The following is a 21,464-nucleotide window of genomic DNA, read 5'->3' as shown; positions in this document are numbered from 1 at the left end:
GTTTCAGCAGCCAGAATTCAGGTAGACCCGGCCAAAATCCAAATACTTTTGCTTATTCCCACTCCTACTACTCAAACAGAGGTACACAACTTTCTTGGATTTTCTGGTTATTATAGACGATTTATAGAACATTATTCACACATTGCTGCACCTTTATATGCACTAACTGGTAAAGTTAATTTTCTTTGGACAGAAAAATGTGAACGTGCTTTCAAGGATTTAAAGAAGCTCATATCCACAGCCCAAGTCCTTCGAGGACCAAACTGGGATTTTCCATTTCAGATATCCGCTGATGCCTCAGATACAGCCATTGGCGCAGTCCTTGGGAAGGAAGAGCATAAGAAACCATACGCTATATATTACATCAGCAAAAATTTATCTCCTGCTGAATTAAATTACACTGTTACTGAAAAAGAATTCCTAGCTGTAATACATGCTGTCAATAAATTTAGACATTATATTATAGGCTATCCTGTTATATTGTATACGGATCATTCCGCCATAAAATTTTTAGAAAATAAGCCTATCACAAATGCCAAAATAACTAGATGGTTGATCTTATTACAGGAATTCGATATCACAATCAAGGACCGGCCCGGCAAAGAGAATCCTGTAGCCGATTTTCTCTCAAGAATGACAAAGCCAATTGATGCAGCAGCAGTTAAAGATCGATTTCCGGACGAACATCTGTTTTTTGTTGCCGTTCGAACACCCTGGTATGCTGATGTTGCCAATTACCTTGCGGTAGGTAAACTACCAAAACACTTAACCCCTAATGAACGAAAATAGATTGTTCAGAAGAGTACTCAATTCTCCTGGATTGGGGGCTATTTGTTTCACACAGGGGCAGACATGCATATCAGGAGATGTGTTCGAGAAGATGAAATCTTTGACATCCTAAAAGCCTGTCATGACGGACCATGTGGGGGACACTTCGCTGAGCGTAGAATTGGACACGAAGTATTACAGACAGGATATTATTGGCCCACGATTTTCAGAGATGCAAAGAAATTTGTCCAAGCCTGTGACAGCTGCCAGCGAGCAGGACGTCCTGGTCAAGCTGACGAGATGCCTCTGAAACCACAATTAGTCATCGAACCATTTGAGCGATGGGCTCTCGATTTCGTTGGACCCATCAACCCCTCATCAAATCAGAGAACATATATCTTGGTGGCAACAGGATATGTCTCCAAATGGGTTGAAGCAAAAGCATTGCCAAGAGCCACAGAGGACTCTGTCATACAGTTCCTGTTCCATCTATTTGTACATTATGTCCTTCCAAGGGAAATAATTACAGATGGAGGACCACAATTTGCTGGCAATAAATTAGCTGCAACACTTAATAATTATCATGTCCAGCACAGAATCACTACTCCATATCACCCACAGGTGAATGGACAAGTAGAAAGCAGCAATAAGGTAATAGAATCAATCCTAACGAAAACCATTGTGTCGCATAGGCGTGATTCGACTGCCTGACTACCTGAAGCACTCTGGGCCTATAGAACAACATGGAGAAGCACCACTGGTTACTCACCTTATCAATTAGTGTTTGGAAAACAACCCATTTTTCCTATAGAATTTGAAATCCAAACATTACGAACAGCACAGGAAGTTGGCTTAGATCTAACCGAGGCACAGATTAATCGACTACAACAGATCAATGAATTGGACGAAATTAGGCTCTCTGCACTACAAAATACAACATTGATTCAACAACAGCGAGCTAAATGGCATGACGCGCTCATAAAAAACAAAGACTTCCACGAGGGAGACTGGGCTCTATTATATGACTCTCGGTTTCAGGACTTCCCTAGGAAACTCCAGACTCGTTGGTTGTGTTATAGACATTTTTGTGCCTTACAGCATGAAGCATGAAATGTCAATAATCTAAGGGATCCAAAGTCCCTAAACATGTTGTTCCTACCCCTAGAGGAACAAGTTCAGCAAACCACAGCACTAAATATCAGTTCTCCACCTGAAAACACTCAAAAACAAGCTAATTCTGGATCATGTCAACTGCTCCACTGAGCATCTGCGCTGAATGTCAACTTCTCCACTCTGTACCTGCACTGAATGTCAACTGTAAAGAAGGCTACCTGCGCTGGGCGAGTTTGGCCAAGTGGCACAGTCATTCCTCAAGGTGTCAATGCCCAGGAAGCTTCCAAAATGACACTTGGATCAGGGAATTCGCCTAGTGATGAGTAAGAGGGTCTACATCTCCAAGTGGAAGCAAGAACCTCCAAGTGGACTCAAGAACTGAAGAATAACTGAAGTGGGAGAGGACACTAGTCAGCTTCATGCCAGCCTCAAGCTGACTCATCCTTTCTCCAAAACTCCTATATATAGAGCTCTCTCATGAGGTCTAGGGGGGCTGGAATCTTGGGAATGTAAGGAAGTGTTGTTGGTTTGAGTATAGAACTATTGGGTGATTTGCTTGAAGGAGGTGAAGAGGAGATTTCTTTCTACTGGGAGGTGATGCTGGATTGGGCCTTTGATGGTTGTATCACTTCCTGAACTTTACTTCTTCCATTAATAAAGCATTTGAGGTTCTTCTATATGCATTTGTCTCAATGGCGTATTGATACTTGTATATTTGATTTATTCTAATCCTTGAATCAATTATGAATGTATGCTTCTTGTAGTTTCCCTCTCTTGTTATTTTACAGGATCTTGGTGTAGCTGGGCTAGTGAAAGAGCAAGGAGTTGGGAGCAAGCAGCAAAGAGAGAAGATTGGATCAATCATTAGCGGAAGACAACGGTTAGTGGATCTCTTTCTCCCCTCTCTTACATCTCATAAAGAAGTAATTTCGAATAGCTTTGCTTTGATTGTTGCTGAGGTACTATCACCCTTAGAGTGGGATAGGGTCATTTCGTATTGGATACTTTTCCCAACAACAAATTGGCGACTCCACTGGGGATCGTATCTTGTTGGTTGTTTGTGTTTTTGCTATTCATTTCATAAACACAAGGAATACCGAATCGAACTGCATTTGGAGCTTTCAAATGCAAAGTAGAGGGCAGCTACTCTAGCTCAGTTTCTGGGCAATTTTATGATTTGAAGAGCTGATCCACAAGGACTCTAAATAGCTCTTAGTGATAGATTTTCATCCTCCTTTTCATCCCTTAGTGTGTACTTGACTGATAGCTTCTGATTTGGCCAAAAACTGTGAATTTTTGAGCAATCTGTGACCCGGAAACTGAGAAAAACGAAAGTTTGTCTCTTCAATGCAGGTGCTGTGAAGGTAGTCTGCATTTCAGCGCAGTTCCCGAAGGGGCTACCTGCGCTGAAGGTCAAACTGCCAGTGTACTACCTACGCTGAACCAGTTTTGCCTAGTGCTACTGGGGTTCCCTCCTGTTTATTGCCCTGTTTTCACTCTTGTTTTTGCAGCCTGTTACCAGTCAATGTACCTATCTGAAACCAACTTTCCTTGCCACTATTCCGCCTCGGTTGTATAAAGAAACTGTGTTTTTTCTTTGTGTATTTCTTGTATCATTTTCAGTTTCCCATAACGAAAGTGAACTAGTCTTGCTGTGGCCTCTTAGATCTAGACCTGTGTAAAGTGTCGTTTTGATCTTAAGAGTTAGTTTGTTTGCTGTTCATAGCTGATTGAGCTTTTGCTTTCGTCATATGGTTTGAGTTTATATATTTCTAGTGTCGAAACAAGTAAATCTTAAGGTGTCTTTTGATTTTGGACAAACTTGTTTGCTTTCACTTGAAATTGAATTCAAAGTTATACAACAGCTTTCTTTTTGTATCGCACAAACATTAAGAAAGAGAAAAGAAATACCTGCATTGTGCATGTGCATTATGACAGTTTGCATGTTGATTTAGGAAAAAATGCATTAGTGTGTGCTCTATGATCTGTGTGAAAAGATGTTGTCTTTCTTTTCCCTAAGTAGTTAAGATTTTCAAAGTTGAAAGATTTAAAAGCTTGCTTATCATCTTAGACTGCATTTAGGAGTGTTACTATACATCTCGTGGTGATCCATAAAGGAAAACTACTAAACAAGATCAACCTTAAAATAAATTGAATTTACATAACAACGCATTGAAACATAACGCAAACACATAGAGGTCTAAGCTAGAGACGTGTTCCGGCGTCGTTAAACGTGATATCTTAGCGTTGAGTGGTTGGGTGATTCCTCCACGGTGAAGCGATAAGTATCAATACGGACTTGTGCTCCCACGTACCGTCGCGTATATATTAGGAGACCCCTATAGGAACAAAGCCTTTATCCATAGGAAACCGTGTCGGTTGCCCTACTGATCGCAATGCAGTGAACACAACATTCACGAAGATCGACCACTCGTACCGTAAAACGTATTCTGTGGTTTTGCGAAAGGTTTGGCACACCCTCTGCCTAGATCTCCAGAGCAGTTTCTTTTGGCCTTTTTCAAACTCTATAACTGAAAAAAGTCCAACCGAGCATTTGTCACTTCGGGCTCGTTAATACATCGAAGGAGACTAGAGTCATCTTTAGCTTTTTCTCGACTCTTAAAAAGTGAAAAAGCAAGTTTTTTCTAAAGCGTCGTTATAAAATTTATTTTAAACGGAACATAATCACCTCCTATTCCTACGTTGATCTTTAGGTTGAGAACATGGAACGCCCCAACCAAGGAATTCCACATGATGGAAATACTAGTCCTTTCTCCTCTTGGGAAGAAGTTGGTGCGCCCCACATGGCCACATTGTCGCTTCCAGGACTGACAATTGGCCTGCCTATTTGGCTATTCTCAACCAATGTAGTTCAGAACACCATGGTTCCTAAACAGTCGAGTCAATAGTTAGATCAGTCTAGAGCTGCCCACCAGCCTTCAACTTCCTATAACTCTTCCTCCAATCCTTCATCTTCGCAAGGTAGAGTCGGCAAAAGCCAAGCTCCCATGGAGAAGAAGGAGAAGAAGAAGGAGGAGCCTAAGGCGACTGGGGGCAAGCAAAAGACATCTGACAAAAATCCACACACAGCACAGACCGGGCCTAAATCGCCATGTGTCATATGTAAAGGAGACCACTTCCATAGAGATTGTCCCTGTATTCCCCGGATACTAAGGGACTGGTCCCCTCGTTTGCACAATTCGGGAGCATCAACCTCTGATAGCCATGTTGAATGCTTACCGTCAACCAGCGAAAGTGAGGGTTCAAGACAAAGGGGGGAAGCAAGATCCCCCTGCAGATTGTGTGAAGGCGATCACGCCATCCACCGTCGTCCCTTCTTAGACGAAGCGAAGAGAGTTTTGGAAGATTGCCCAGTTTCACCGTTGAGACTTCCTCCTGGATACAAAAAACTCGTGCCAAGTCCTTCGTTGGTTGAAAATACAGCTGGCCCGCTCAAGTGGTTATCTGAAGCGTTAGTCATTGAAAATGAACCTACTGAATCTAGACCAGACGAAAGTCTAAAGGTCGAAACGGCGGTTGACCCGGTTCCACCTTCAGAGGTTTCATCTTCAAATGACACCGTCACTGAAGATTCATCTTCAAATGACACCCTCACTGAAGAGAATAAGTATGACACCATCCAGATTCTTTTCATCAACACCGACTCTGATGAGCATCATGGCAATGCGCCCATTCCTTTATCACAGGAAGGAACATCGTCAGGGTCATATCCGGCCGTGTATTCGGTCCCATCACCAAGCAACCTGGTTGTGTCCTTTGATTGGAACCAACTAGGCAAACCCTGGTTGCCAGCCAGTATACCATTCGGAATCATCGTCCAAATTTACAGAATGGTAATGGCTGGGACTATCATTGATGAAGGGGCATCTGTGAGTATCCTTTCCTCTATTGCTTGGAAAGCACTGGGTTCCCCGGCACTTTTGCCTGAGATAAGAAATCTCTCGGGTTTTGATAAAGGAACCAGTCGACCATTAGGGATCCTCCCCAATGTGCCTGTTACATTGAAAGGGAAGACCGTTCAAATGAACGTGATGGTCGTTCAAGGACCCTTGGATTATAACCTACTCCTTGGATGAGACTATATATATTGCATGGGAGCTATAGTCTCCTCACTCTTTAGAGTAATGTGTTTTCCACACGAAGGAAGGATGGTCAAGCTCGTAGACCAACTTTCATTTCCGGGATCACGCATCGCAAATAGTCAAATACCAACCCTGAATGGTCTATTCAATCAAGAAATGTCTCCACCCCTAGTCTTCCTTCCCGATGAGTGCGAGTGATTCGGAAAGATGGGACTGGAACCCAGGGGGCATGCATCCTGGTCTGCTTCGGGCAGAGGAAACCTTGGGTATAGGGTAGAATTTCTGCGAAAGAATATGACTAGTCCGTACCCCGTCTGAAAGAAGGAAGAGGGGTTGTTCTAGAACAGGATTCTTTTGTCAAGGTTACTTGTTTGACAAAGGTCATTCACCATTGTCTACTTCGGTAGACAGTGCCGAGGAGATGTTTTCGTTTGATGGTGTTAACAAAACAATCTTTGGGTAACCAGAAAGAGGCAAGCCTCCCTCAATAACATTAATGTTTTGTCTTTGAGTAGTGTTCTTCTCTTGTCGCAAGTAGCTGCTCTCTTGTCGCAAGTAGCTGTCCTCTTGTGATCTTGCAAAAGAGCTGTCAAAAGTTAGGCTGACGGGAAGACAAGTATCGCATAAGACCTGTTAAAAATAACGAGAAGACAAGTATCGTTAACATTAGACTGGCAAGACGACAAGTAGCTGTGAACACCCAAAGAAAAACAGAGGTGGGGGAGAGGAGGGGCAGCCTTGAAATTGTATTTTATACCTGGGGGCATGCAAACCTTTTGGAGTGCAAGCCAAGAGCGGTTATTTATCTGTTTTTTGGATTAGTCGTTTCCTAACTTGCATAAAGAAAGGATGTGGGGAAAAGGTCAAAAGTTGCCAAATTAGGAGCATAGCTTCGTGAGATAAAGCTCCATAAAAAATAGCTATCTCACAGGAGACATTTCTTATCTTATGACTGGTATTATCGAGCAGTTTTACCGCGGAATTTATGCTCGTTAAAAAATAGAAAAGCGAGATCTGAGCAGTTTTAGCACATAGTTCATGCTCGTTAAAAAATAAACATAAGATTGAGCAGTGTTTTGGCGCATTCAAGCTCTTTAAAAAATGAACCCAGTACCGGTAAATAACCATTGTGATCGTAAATTCATTAGCCATAAAAGCCTTGGTCGTGTTTGCACCTGCCACCTCCATTCCATTTGGCCGATCGTTCACCTCCATATGATTGTTTACCCATTTTGAGGAACAGCTGTGAAGAGTGATTTCACCTAGCCATCCTTGTGACACTGCCGTGATTGGAAAATTCCAACCTGTACCTGGAATCTGCTGCTATCCCTGTTTATCACTCGTTCCTCAAAAGACGAGTCTTCTTTGAGCTCTTTTCATCTGACTTGTAAAATATAAAAATTTTGCCGAGTTTTGGCCTTCCAGCTCGTTAAAAGGACCGGAAGAGCTATCCCTCCCATAGATTTTAATCTTTTTGGACCTGAGGGATTATTGCACAAAAAGGTCGAGTGCTTGTTTTATTCAGCTCGTTAAAATTATCGAAAACTCATCCCTTCTGTATTGTTTTATACTTTTTCAGACTTAAGGGATTAGATGACGAAAAAGGAATTTTGGAGTTAACTTTTTGTACCTTTTTAGACTCTCTAAAAATGAAAAGGACCGAGTTTTCCTTGTCGTTAGACTCGTTAAAATGATTAAATAGCGAAAAACTTGTCTTTAGACGAGAACGAGTTTCCCTATCGCTAGGCTCGTTAAAACATAGCGATGGGCTTGCCCGAAGGGAAGGTTATAGAACAAGCATATGTTATCCTCCTCAAGCTTGACAAAAAATAAAGAGGTACTAGTCAGAAATGACTGGGGAAAAATTGGGAGAACCTCAAAGCTTTAATGGTAGCAAGTCGCTCTTGAACATGACACTTTTCCTCCGTATCACATCGGGTGGGGTTGTTTCATTCACTGGTCTCATCACCATGGTCTTCGCCAAACCATCCACATTTGGGGTAATGCTACCAATCCATCGCATCAGTGTCGTTATATGTTCAAGAGATGTTGTTCAGAAAGAGTCAACCGTGTCCCATCCACTGCCATACATTATCCTTCATCCACCCATGATTGCCACCCTGAATCATATTTCACAGATTGTTTTCACCTCCACTAAAATCATTAACTCCGTTCCGTGTCACTGATGTGGGATTCATTAAGGCCCTCCTTTGACGGATCACTTCTTGTCGACTTCAGCTCATTATCCAAGAAGTTGATCTAGGAACACCCCCCTCAGTACTTTGAAGCTTGCATGCCTCAATGGCAAGTTTCTCACTTCCGGTGACAGGTATACATCAATGACCTTCGACCAGAAGATTTTGCATGGTGTTCGACGCCAAGTCCTTTATTCACACCACGTGAATTGTACTGCAGTACCTTGAGGGTCATTATCATTACCGGTGATTCCTCTCGCGCTTGTTAACGGTTTACATTATTGACCGGTAATCAAGCGATGTCTTTCCATGTTCGACTTCAGCGCAATTCTCACATGGATCGACTTGTACTTAGAGTGAAGATCGAACGAGTTTGAAGATCCCAGATCTAGTTTCATCCATTCGGACTGCGATATATATTCAGGAAAAAATAAAGACATTTGATATGTACATCATTGCAGTAGATGATCATCCTACTCAAAGGATGATAATTTCAGCAGAGAATTATCAGTCTATCATCAGACGATCGTCTGTCATATGTACCAAAATGAATTTATAAAGCTGAGCATGGGAATGCCCGCCTCAGCTAGATCATGAAAGCAGAATTAAAAATAATGTATTGTATTGTATTTTATTACAGGTCACCTCTCAGCGATTGAATGAACTTTGGATCCTCCTGATAAAGCATTTCACCCGATAAACGACCTCATACTTTAGGGGTCAACTGTTATAGACATTTTTGTGCCTTACAGCATGAAGCATGAAATGTCAATAATCTAAGGGATCCAAAGTCCCTAAACATGTTTTTCCTACCCCTAGAGGAACAAGGTCAGCAAACCACAGCACTAAATATCAGTTCTCCACCTGAAAACACTCAAAAACAAGCTAATTCTGGATCATGTCAACTGCTCCACTGAGCATCTGCGCTGAATGTCAACTGCTCCACTCTGTACCTGCGCTGAATGTCAACTGTAAAGAAGGCTACCTGCGTTGGGCGAGTTTGGCCAAGTGGCACAGTCATTCCTCAAGGTGTCAATGCCCAGGAAGCTTCCAAAATGAGACTTGGATCAGGGAATTCGCCTAGTGATGAGTAAGAGGGTCTAGATCTCCAAGTGGAAGCAAGAACCTCCAAGTGGACTCAAGAACTGAAGAATAACTGAAGTGGGAGAGGACACTAGTCAGCTTCATGCCAGCCTCAAGCTGACTCATCCTTTCTCCAAAACTCCTATATATAGAGCTCTCTCATGAGGTCTAGGGGGGCTGGAATCTTGGGAATGTAAGGAAGTGATGTTGGTTTGAGTATAGAACTATTGGGTGATTTGCTTGAAGGAGGTGAAGAGGAGATTTCTTTCTGCTGGGAGGTGATGCTGGATTGGGCCTTTAATGGTTGTATCACTTCCTGAACTTTACTTCTTCCATTAATAAAGCATTTGAGGTTCTTCTATATGCATGTGTCTCAATGGCGTATTGATACTTGTATATTTGATTTATTCTAATCCTTGAATCAATTATGAATGTATGCTTCTTGTAGTTTCCCTCTCTTGTTATTTTGTAGGATCTTGATGTAGCTGGGCCAATGAAAGAGCAAGGAGTTGGGAGCAAGCAGCAAAGAGAGAAGATTGGATCAATCATTAGCGGAAGACAACGGTTAGTGGATCTCTTTCTCCCCTCTCTTACATCTCATAAAGAAGTAATTTCGAATAGCTTTTCTTTGATTGTTGCTGAAGTACTGTCACCCTTAGAGTGGGATAGGGTCATTCCGTATTGGATACTTTTCCCAACAACAGGTTGGGACCATACGAAATCCAGAAGGTACATGACAATGGGACCATCACTTTAATCACCATTGACGGTTCTCGATATGCCTTCAAAGTGAATGGCCACCGAGTTCGTCTCTATCTTAAACCACTCACTCGAGAATCCTTCTGCCAACAGCTACGCAGAGACACTGATATGGAGATTTTAGGAGAGGAAGAGAAGTCTTCCTCACCTATAATTCATTAAGGAATTCATTTCTTTTCACAATTTATACATAATTTCTTTTCTTCAAACTCATTCGTGTACATATGTTTGAACTAAATGTGTTCTTTTTCTCAAAGATTTCGATTTTTGTCGTTCCTGAAACGAATGGCATTTGCGTGTTTCTGCTATTCCTTTTCAAAAGGAACAGGATTTTTGATTTCTCGATTTTTATGTTGTTCCTTTTCAAAAGGAACAACACTCTCGATTTTTCTGTTGTTCCTTTTCAAAAAGAACAGCACTCTTGATTTTTACTGTCCCTTTTCAAAAGGAACAACACTCTTGATTTTTCTGTTGTTCCTTTTCAAAAGGAACAACACTCTTGATTTTTCTGCTGTTCCTTTTCAAAAGAAACAACACTCTTGATTTTTGTGTTGTTCCTTTTCAAAAGGAACAACACTCTTGATTTTTCTGTTGTTCCTTTTCAAAAGGAACAACACTCTTGATTTTCCTGCTGTTCCTTTTCAAAAGGAACATCACTCTTGATTTTTGCTGTTCCTTTTTCAAAGGAACGGCATTTGCTTGTTTTGCTGTTCCTTTTCTAAAAGGAATAGCATTTTGATTTTTGTTGTTCCTTTTTCAAAAGGAACGTCATTTTGAGTGTGTTGCTGTCCTTTTTTTCAAGAGAGATAGCATTTTTTTTATTTTCTGCTGTTCCTTTTTCAAAAGGAACGACATTGGTGTGTTCTGTTGTTCCTTTTTCAAAAGGAACGGCATTTGCACTTTTGAGACCTATGCTCCTTTGTTGTTCTTCTCTCAAAAAGGAACACTTCTAGCATACTTTTTCTCTCCTTGTGAAACAGCTTATCCCTTTTGTTGATCCAAATTTGAGGATGCTTCTTGCTCCTGTTCTTTCAAAGTCTTTTAGAGACAGCTATGCACTTATGCAATGAATACAAAATCACAACATACTGAAATCAGAAAATTATAAATCGCTATCTTTATAAGGCTCTGTATTGGTAAGAGGACAGAAGGAAGGACATACTTATCTTTTGTTGTCATTGTCTTACTAATTTTTCCCTGATTGGTTATATTTATCATGCCATTCTTTTTAATCCTCTTTGATTTTTGTTTAGGAATCAGAGCAAAGGGTTTATATCCTCCTATTGAGATGATAAGACTTCTTCCACCATTCTTACTCTGAAGGAGTGTTGAACCACCCTTTGTGTATATATAAGGAAAAGTGCTTTATGAAATAAGAAAATAAAAACAAATGAATTATAAATTGTCAAATGCAGGATAGAGGGTCTCATCAAGAGCCAGCCTACAATGATCATGAGGATGGAAGTGAAGTGACATTCCCACTATGGCCACCACACCAAGGATATGGTCTTAAAGGTATATCAAATAAACAAACCTTGGAACAGGAGGTCTCATCATGAGCCTGCCTGCCCACTCTTCGCCCCCTCCTCGTGAATGGTATTATGGCTAACTGGTTACCAAGCCAGCATAATGGCCTACACTTTGACATTACATTCCTTAATATGCACATAAAGGATCATGGTTCCAGGGGTGAAATAAACAACTCTGCCAAGGTTATGGACACCTGTCGGCAACAGAGCACTGTTAATGGTATCGAAGTCACATTGATTACACCAATAGGCAGGATACTAATACTCTTTTGTTTCTTATATCCTAGGCACTAATCATACATTATTTCCAGACTTATATATCGCATCAACATTTATTACACCAATCATGGCAAAGGAGGTGACAATGACGACTTGAGATTTGGCAAGTACGACAGACGTCCTATCCCCCAGCCTCGCATCATATCACAGCAGCCTCTTACGTAATACGCGATCCAACTTTATGCCTCGATTTCGGTAATCCGTTGTTTTTCTAAACATGGCATATTTTCATACGTTGTTCCTTTATGACTTGGTTACAGATCGGGTGCTGCTCCTTTCTTTGACGGCTGGGACAGCCTATCGCATTGTGGGGGGAGGTTAACCTCATTATTCCCCGGGTTATGTGTCAGCTCACTATTCGGGAAAGATAGTGTACCAGGGAATGGCACGGTTTAACGGCATGATATTTCTATTTTTTTCTACACAAGTTGTTTTTCATAAGTCATTTCTGTTGCATACTCTGTGTTTTCTTCTAAATCCTACGATTATTACCCTCTCTGTGTTTCAAACAGCACAAGTAGTTGTTGTTCCATTGAGAATCCATAGTGAAACCATGGGAGGCAGGGCAATTCGAAGTGAACCACAGGAGTTGACAGTCTCCTCTGCTACTCGGGAGATCCTGGAAAGAGCAGGATGGCTGACTTATCTTAGTCACCTGCAGGAGTCCAATGAAACAGTGGCGATGGAATTTCTGCAGAACCTGCAGGAGGATCACTCCACAGTGAGGGGGAAGCGGATAGCGGTCACCGACGATATAATCGCAGAAGTCTCGGGACTACCAGCCACCGGACCTATATGGACACTAAAGAAGGAAAGACTACAGAAGATCATGGAAATTTTCCAGGACGAAGGCCAGAGCTTGACGATTAAGGGGAAGGGAGTTCTGCCGGCAACGCTAGGAGAACCCTAGGCAGAATTAGCAAGAACAGTGCAAAGCTACATCACCTGCGAGGGGAGAAAAGACGTGGTAAGGCCACGACATCTTAAACTCTTAGCTGTTCTAAAGCAGAAATTCTCTGTAAATCTTCCTGCACTTTTGAATTCATTACTTCATGACGTCGCACGAAGCCTAAAAAAGGCACATCATGTAGAGTCAGTTGTCAGCCACCATGGATTAATTCGACTAATAGTTAGTCATAGCCTCACCCAGTAGCAAAGCAGCTGGGAAGAGCTAATTGCAATAATTGAGGGGAGGGCGACAGCACCTTCCCCAAAACGTAAACATACTACAAGCACACCAGAACGTCCAGAAAATGCAGAGAATTAGGAAAACAAAAACAGGTTGCGAGCACATCTGAATGACCAGAAACATGCAAGGAATCAGCAAAGCGTAAGCATGACACTGATACACCGGAACAGCCAGAGAAACGCAGAAAATCAATCCGGTTAGCCCAGATAAGGGGAAGGCTGGAAAAGCTCCAGGAAAGCACCATCCAGCCAGTGGTAATTGAGGACGAGCAACCCTCATGGCCAGAAGTAGAATAAGAACAAGCTGAAGGAGAAAAGGAAGAAGAGGCTGAGGAGGCTTAGCAATCCAAAGAGGAAAATGAGGAAGCAGCTGAGCATTCGGAAATAGAAGTTGAGCCTCCTAAAATAGAAGCTAAGCCTCCTGAAACAGAAGCTGAGCATCCTGAAACAGAAGCTGAGCATTCTGAGGCAGAAGCTGGACAATCCAGGCAGGAGGAGGAAATGGGACAGCAGGAAGGTAGCCCACCATAGGACCCAGTGGGAGAAGATGAATTGGCTGCAATCTTGGCCAATATGGGTGAGTATGTCAAACCTTCCACTCCATCATACCTCCACGAAAAACCCCAGGAAGAAGATACATCCAAAAAACCACATGCAGAAGAGGCAGAAGAAGGAAATCTACCTGTTCATGATGAAAAGGAGATAGGAGACACTGAACGGGAACAATCTGTTCCCAAAGCACCAGAGGAAATTCTGGAGGAAGTAGGGATAGAAAAAGAAGTCACGGAACCAGTTAGGGTTCCTACCCCAGAACAGCCAGCACAAAACAGTGAAGAAGCATCCTAGGAGAAAGATCCAGGGACTAGTCACGGCCTAGAACGCAGCAGAAAGCCTGCTGTTCCTTCTAATAAAACATTGGAAATAAGGGAATTACGAAAGGAACAGCGGAGGTTATTAAGCATAATAGCCCAGCTCCACCAGCAAATCAAGATCCTGAAAGCGAGTCAGAGGGTAAGGAAGACCGCAGGGAAGAAAAAGATGACCACTACAGTAAAAATCCGCAGGATAAAAAGGCGAAGAACCAAAAATCGCCCTGCTGATCAAAACCCTACTGAAGATCCAGCTGCTGTTCCTAATGAGGCTGAAGTTCCAACTGCTGTTCCAAATGACACTGAGGGACAGACTGTTGTTCCATTTGAAAAGGAATAGCAGCAAGCTAGTATTCGTGTTAAAAAAGAAATGGACAACAAGAAAATTCAAACGGAGGCACCACCCTCAGGGGTGATAAAGGTTCTGAACTCGAAACAACGCAATAAGAAAGTTCAAGTAAAACTCTCGGCCTCCACTGCTGCATGGAAAAGAGATCCAAAGACAAGGACCTTGCACAAGGGATTGAAACAGGCTTAGCAAGAAATGGAAAGGCTTAAGGAACAAACGATCCCTTGCGAGAAGTATGAAGAACTCCAACAGCAACTAAGGAACGTCAACCAATCCGAAAGCCAGGCCTTTGAAGGGTGGCGAAAGGAACAAGAGAAATTTGCAAAGGTAACTCGTAGGCTAGATACTGTTATCAAGCAGATGGATACCTTGTGTTCTTTATACAATGACGTTTTAGCATGTAGGGCCACTGCCAAAAACTATGCTCTGTTTTTGCTGGAACGGTACTTACAATTAAAAAGAAAAGCCGTTAAGAAGGCGCCCCGATACAAATTAACACTGTCAATGACTTTATAGATTGTTGTAAACATTATGGGGTGAAGGTCCAGAGATTGCTATGTGAATTTTATTTGCATAACCTCGTGCTAGATCAGGAGACTGAGCTGAACCCTGGCCCTTTTGTTGGGGACATTCAATTGAAAGCATTCATCTCATTCAGGGTTAATCAAATTAAATGGCTCAAAGCCTATAACACTTTCTAGAGGTAGGAAAATGGCCTAGACTTGTGGGTAAGGGCTGAGCCTAGGGACCCAGTACGGTTGTGGAAAGCACATAGAAACCTCATGAGATTTCCGGGTGTCATCGAAACGTTAGGACCCATGCACGAGGCACTCATTCGACAAAGTTTAGAATATTTTCCTTCTATCAAAGACCTCACCATTGATGCGCCAAATTCCGGTACCGAATCTCTAATCCAAACATCCAGCTCAGGGAGCCATTTAAGTATGAGAATTTTCAATTAGCCACCAACCGTTTGAACCTCTATGGCGAAAGCATTTTGAGGCCAGGGCCATCCTGGTTAGGATATAGATTCCGCAGTCCAATTATCTGGCACCCTGCACCTGGATATCAAGCCCTATATGAAATGCCTGAGGGTCAAAAAAGCCAGTTCTTTGGCTACCTAGTCACTCACCATGGCTGTAGGCCTCCGCATGAGATTCCTTCTCCATCGTATTCTCTCATTGCTTTGCATGTCAACTACAACGTTTTCATGAGGGCATGAAACAGGGTAAGCAGGGGGTGTGTGGAGTACTAAAAAGGTATGTTTTTAATGATCATTCCAATGGCTTTTCAGTGGGACTTGTGAATCTTTTACATCATGAATGTGGAAAACAATAAAGAATTATGACAAAATATGTGGAATTAGTATGCGAGACTTAACCGCTGATAGTTGTCATTCTCCTGTGCAGGAAAGGGTAAAAATGAGGAGTTGCTATTCCAAAGAAAAAGACAAGAACAGGGTAACTGCTGTCCCTTTGACAAAGGACCGAGTGCAAACGAGGCTAAGCAGGTTGAAGCAAACCGGTCCAGAAAAGGAGGAGAAGGCACCAGCTCGGCGGAGGAGAAAAGAAGTGATTAAGGATTAACAGTTTGGTGAATCCCTCAGGATCTTCGATCCAGAGGGATCGCTGCTTTATTTATCTTATTGCTTAGACATCTCTGTCGTCACCCTTATATAAAGGGACAGCACTGTTAGCTTTGGGGGGATTATGCTTTTATGTAAATTTCTATTAAAGGTTGAACTTTGATCATCGAGTCTCGTTGAACTTGGCTCATTGTACTTTCTGTTTTATGCATTAATATAAACTTGGTGATTATCTTATCTCTGCGTCTAGATTAACTTAAAGTGGTGTACCCTTGAGGCTAAGGGCTCGGCCCTGGAGGACACTTGCTTCTTTATCACTACGATTTGATTTCTGCATGGTTTGCTTATCATCATTAGTTGGTAATCTGATATGCTTTATAAGTTACATCATATGCTCTGTTAAGATTCGTTCATTAAGGTTTTTATAACTGTTATATTGACTCTTCATTATATCACCAATACCTTCAAAGTTGATTGAATATTATTGGACTTAATTGAACATTGTTATTATTTTGTTACGGAGCTCTTATGCTGTGTATTCGTGTTGTGGAATTTATCTGAAAGATGTGTTCTTTATGATTCAGGATTAATGTTGTTCCATTTTGAAACAGTTGTAATTCTTGTTGATGTTTGGTGCTAGATCAGATTACTTTTCAAGGGTGTTGTGTGTATATGATTTCCAAATGCTGTTCCATAATTTATTAGTAATTAGTGTTGTTCCATTAGCGCGTGTTGCTTGATTTGCTTGGAGAATGAAATATTGGAGTTTTGATTACAATGAGTGCATTTGAGTTGATAGGATAAAGCTTGATTACTGCTCGCGAGGTTTAGTTATTTGATTGCTGTTCCATTTCAGAATTGTTGTTCCATTTTAAGCATTGTTGTTCCATTCTATATTTGTTGTTCAATTTCTTATTTGCCGTTCCATTTTTACCTGCTGTTTAATTTACTTGCATTTGTTATTTTGGTGTGAGAGACGATCTGTGGTTGTAGTGAGTCTCAGCATTTACTGCCTCGCTCCCAGACTCGTGGTCCATGCTCTAATTTCCTTTCCATCAGTTTCCAAAGGGATGGGCTATTGCTGTCGAACCCTTGACTGATAAAGTTGCCTAGCTTTAAGAGTGTGTGATTTAGTCATTTGAAGTAACTTAGTCATATACAAGCATCCGTTTACTCTTGTATTTTTGTAGAACGTTGTACTACTAGCATTACTCTGACAAATAGCCTCAGATTGAGTCACTCTTTGAAATAACCAAACGCTCCCAGATTGACATATTAATGTGAGGTAATTAGAGGTGAAAGAGACCCTTTTTATAGCTCTACAACCATTACCCACTGTAACCTCCCCATGGGGATGATTTTCTGCTGATTCGCCATCCTTAACGGAATCGGAGACCACTGTAGCGTAGGTCTCCCCATTCTCTCCCATGTCTATTTCAACAAAACATTTGTGTCCAACCCCAAATCTAAAATAAATTTATCCATCTCATATTCTCCTATCTGTGCAGTAACCCTCATCTCACGTCTCATTCTTGTCTTATTTCTACCAATCTTTCTAACTAGGCGCGGTCCATCAGTAGCAATTTTCCTTCCCAACGCACCTATCGATCAGCTCCTACAGCCCTTTCACAACCTTTCTATCACACAATAGTTTCATGAAGGTCTCCAAGAATGTCGTAATCATGGATAGGTCTATTTCTTTGGCTGACTTCTCCTGATTCCTTGAGGTAGAGGCCTCAGTGAAGCTCTTCTTCACTTCCATAAAAATTTCTTTCACATGTTCTAGATCAAACCTAGTCTCCTTTTCTGGCACTTTTCGGACCCACTCACGTTCTTCAGGCTACTTCCCCTTATTTCACCAGTCCTTACCCCAATCCACAACACAATATTTACCTTAGGATATTCCTCGTGAGGCTCAACCCTAATCATCTATAGGTTTTGAGTCAGCTGCTGAGGCTGCACCCCCTTTTCGCATATCTTAGCTAACAATATAGGGAAATCCTCCATCGCATGGTCAAACTGAGTACAATAGTGGCATGACATACATGTCGGATTCAGGAAATCTTGCGCAGAGTGTCTTGATCCCCCACAGTTGTAACAAATGACCTGTGCTTGACCTCTACCAGGTCCTCCTCCACCTCAGCCTCATCTGCACCCCTGATACTCGCCTCATGCCCCTCCAGCACCTTGGTCTAGAGGCTGGATTTCTACCTGCACCCTGTATGCAGGTGTTCTATCCATCATTAATTCATAACTATGGCAATTTCACTCATCATGACCCACTGATTAACAGAAGTTGCAAAAGAGCTGTTGTGATATCTGTACGAATTTTTACAACAAATGGAAATTGTCTGTGATGTGTTTTCCAACTACATGACAGATAGCACATCATAGCATGGACCCTATATTTGGCCCTGTTGGAGCTTCCAGCCTTAGAGGCATTGGTCCCCCTACTGCAACATAATTTGTGAAAACTGGATAGTGATCTTTGTCATGCCCCTGGATTTTGCACTTCAGGCACCAAACTTCTTCGCGCACCTTGGGCTGAGTTGTTCTATCTTTCTTCAGACTCTGCATTTCTAGGCAAAGGTTTTGCAACTGTGCATGAATCTGTTGAACCCATAGATTAGCATCTTGCATCAGTGTCTCATGAAATCTCATCACAATTTCCAGAGCTTCTGCCTGGGTCCCAATCTTCTATTGTGATAGCGCAACTCTTAGATGAGGTAGGAGTGAAGCCACAAACCATTCGTGGTGCTTCCCATCAATCAAATTCACGTTAGCCTCACGGATCGTACCCTTTAATCTTTGATCCAGATCACCGAGTGTCTCACCAGGCTTCATCATGATATATTTGAATCCCACAATTGATTGCACTTCAGACTTAGGTCTACTGAATTCCTTATTCAATGCAGTCTGGATATCTGCCAACACAGACATCAAATTATCAGTGTAGTACTTAATGTACCACATTAGCGTGCGATCCTACAAAGCACTAACCAATGTTGCTTTCTTCATTTGATCATCCGTGATACCCTGAGCTTCCCATACAGCCTTCGTGATGAACCAAAATTGGTCTGGATCTTCATTTCCCATGTCATTGAACATAGGTAGCTTTACAAAGTTTGCCATATTGAATGGTGGTGGAGGTGGTAGTGGTGTAGTTGAAGGCATATGTGGCGGAGGTGAAGATGGAGGTGGTGTGGGTGGATGGGGTATTCGCAGGAACCCTTGCTTTATCAACTGAACAGTGCTCTGCGGTGATGCATGTGCTGCTTCCTTGTCGTCACTCAGAGGGGGTTCAATTAGTGGGCTATATTCACAGCCTATTCTTCCCTTGTTCCTAGTTTCCCTTCCACTTCGCGTAGCCCCAAACATCAAGGTAGTTGCATAACCTGCTTTCACACAAGAGAATCTTAATCCAAGTATTTAATGATTTTAAATAGTTACCTCGCGGCCCCTTGAAGAAGTGGCACTCTACTTCGTTGTAACTGACTAAGGTATCGACTGCGAACTCTGTCATGAACCCTCCTATGATACAATTGAGCGAATGATCGACAACGCACGTGATATTATCTTCAGAGGCTTCTAATCACCGCACTAACTCCAAGGTCCAGACTATTAGACTATCAAGCCTCCACCTTCCTTGGTTATCTGTTGATTTCACGATCCACTCGTACAACTCGACCAGGAAAGAAAAGAAGAAGATCTCATGTATTTCTATGTACATGTATCTATCCAACCACTGTTCTTTCGTCAATCGCAGATTCATGTTCTCTTGCGCCATGAATTCATGGATCTTTCTATCCAACCAGTCTTCGATCTCCTTCTTAGTTGGATTCCAATGATGTGACATCACACATCTCATTATGTAGATCCCGGTCCCAGCAATGGAACCATTTGTTGGCTTGAAGGGCCCTGACCCAGGTTCAACATTAATTAACCAAGCAAATCCCTACACTACTGGCCCTTTCAACATCAATCTGCAGAGCGCGGACTGAAATCTCACCCAAAGCAGTAGGGGTGGATGTAGGAACCAAGTTTCTGCACCCTAAGATGGTTGTGATGTCAGTTTTATACCCTAACCCTTCCTTCATGTAGATGTATAAGACCTTTAGGGCTTATCAATGTACTTCTCCCATCTGGCTTTGAAACCTTTGCGAAGGTCTTCGATCGTCCTTCGTGGACCCTAAAGGGTCAATTCAGACATTTATGCACCTCTGTAATTATTCTTACTTCTATGTCTACCCCGATTAGCTTAAGTATTGGTTAACTTATATGAATTATGATTATCTTCGCATAAACAAATATTCTTACTTGTGTTCATATGACAAAGTAAAACACATAGATTCGTGCATCAATATTGAATTAAATCATAAACCCAGTATTCAGCACAACATAACCACAAACATTCATAATAGAAGTAAAATATCTCATACACAGATATATCCAAAATAATTCTCTTTATTGATGGTTTAGATCTCTAGGGGTCCGCGCACTCAGCTACGGACTTCTACCCTAGGCCTCTGCACACTCAGCTGTAGAGCCTCTTCCTACGCTAAGACTCTTCACTCTTAGCTCTCACAGGCCCATTACATTGATCAATTACCCAAAAACTTACTAAGAACTGAACTAAAAACCACCTTAGACTCTTCTAAGACTCCCTTTTTATACATTCCCATGGCCCATGGACCAAGGGCAGATCTCATCAAGCCGACACAAGCTACCTAAACTAAGGGCATAAACCCTTTTTTACTTTTTACACCTTCATGCTCCGCAACCACAAAATGTAGAGACTTTACATTCTTTATATAAAACTTGGGCCTTTAGCCCCAAAACTTGGGCTTTTAACCCCAAAAGTGACCCTAGGGGACCCGTTCCCAACAAGATCACTTTCTTGATATCTCTATCATCCGATACGTATATCCTTTCTTGGAACTTGACCAATACATTTGCCATAAGACAATAACCCAAGCCCTGTGTCCCTGCACCTGTACCTATACTTGTACCATCAGCTGTACCTATACTTGTACTATCACCTGTACCTGTACCTATACTCTATTGCAACCTATGCACAATCTCCATATCTTTGACATCCTGTTGTCCTACATGCAAGATCCTATCATGCAAATATGTCGCATAAGAGCTCATGGCTGCTAAGCGATTCACCTATACCCACCTACTAAGAGCATCTGGCACTTTGTTCTTCTTGTCTTTGATGTACCTAATCGCAAAATCAAACTTGCTGATCATGGCCAACCATCTAGCCCGCCTAGCATTCAAATTCGGTTGGTCAAACAAATACCTCAGCCCAATGTAATCACTCATAAGCACATACCACCTACCAAGAAGATAATGCCTCCACATCTTTAGTGAATGTACAATCGCTGCTAACTCGAGATCATGCGTGGGATAGTTTTTCTCATGGTCATTTAGTTTCTAGGATTCATAATATACCACTTGTACATCATGCATAAGGACTCCACCAAGCCCTCTCTTGCAAGCATTTGTACATACCACAAACTCTTTATCAGGATCTACAATCTGTAGTATTGGTGCATGTGTCAGCAACTACTTAAGCTGCTCAAAGCTAGTCTCACAATCTTCAGTCCATTCAAACTTCTTAACTTTCTCTGCAATGATG

This window comes from Pinus tabuliformis, chromosome 6, assembly GCF_031772625.1.
Source record: "Pinus tabuliformis cultivar Carrire ecotype Pingquan chromosome 6, CPIR1, whole genome shotgun sequence".
Classification (NCBI taxonomy): Eukaryota; Viridiplantae; Streptophyta; class Pinopsida; order Pinales; family Pinaceae; genus Pinus; species Pinus tabuliformis.
This window is presented reverse-complemented; position numbering follows the sequence as displayed.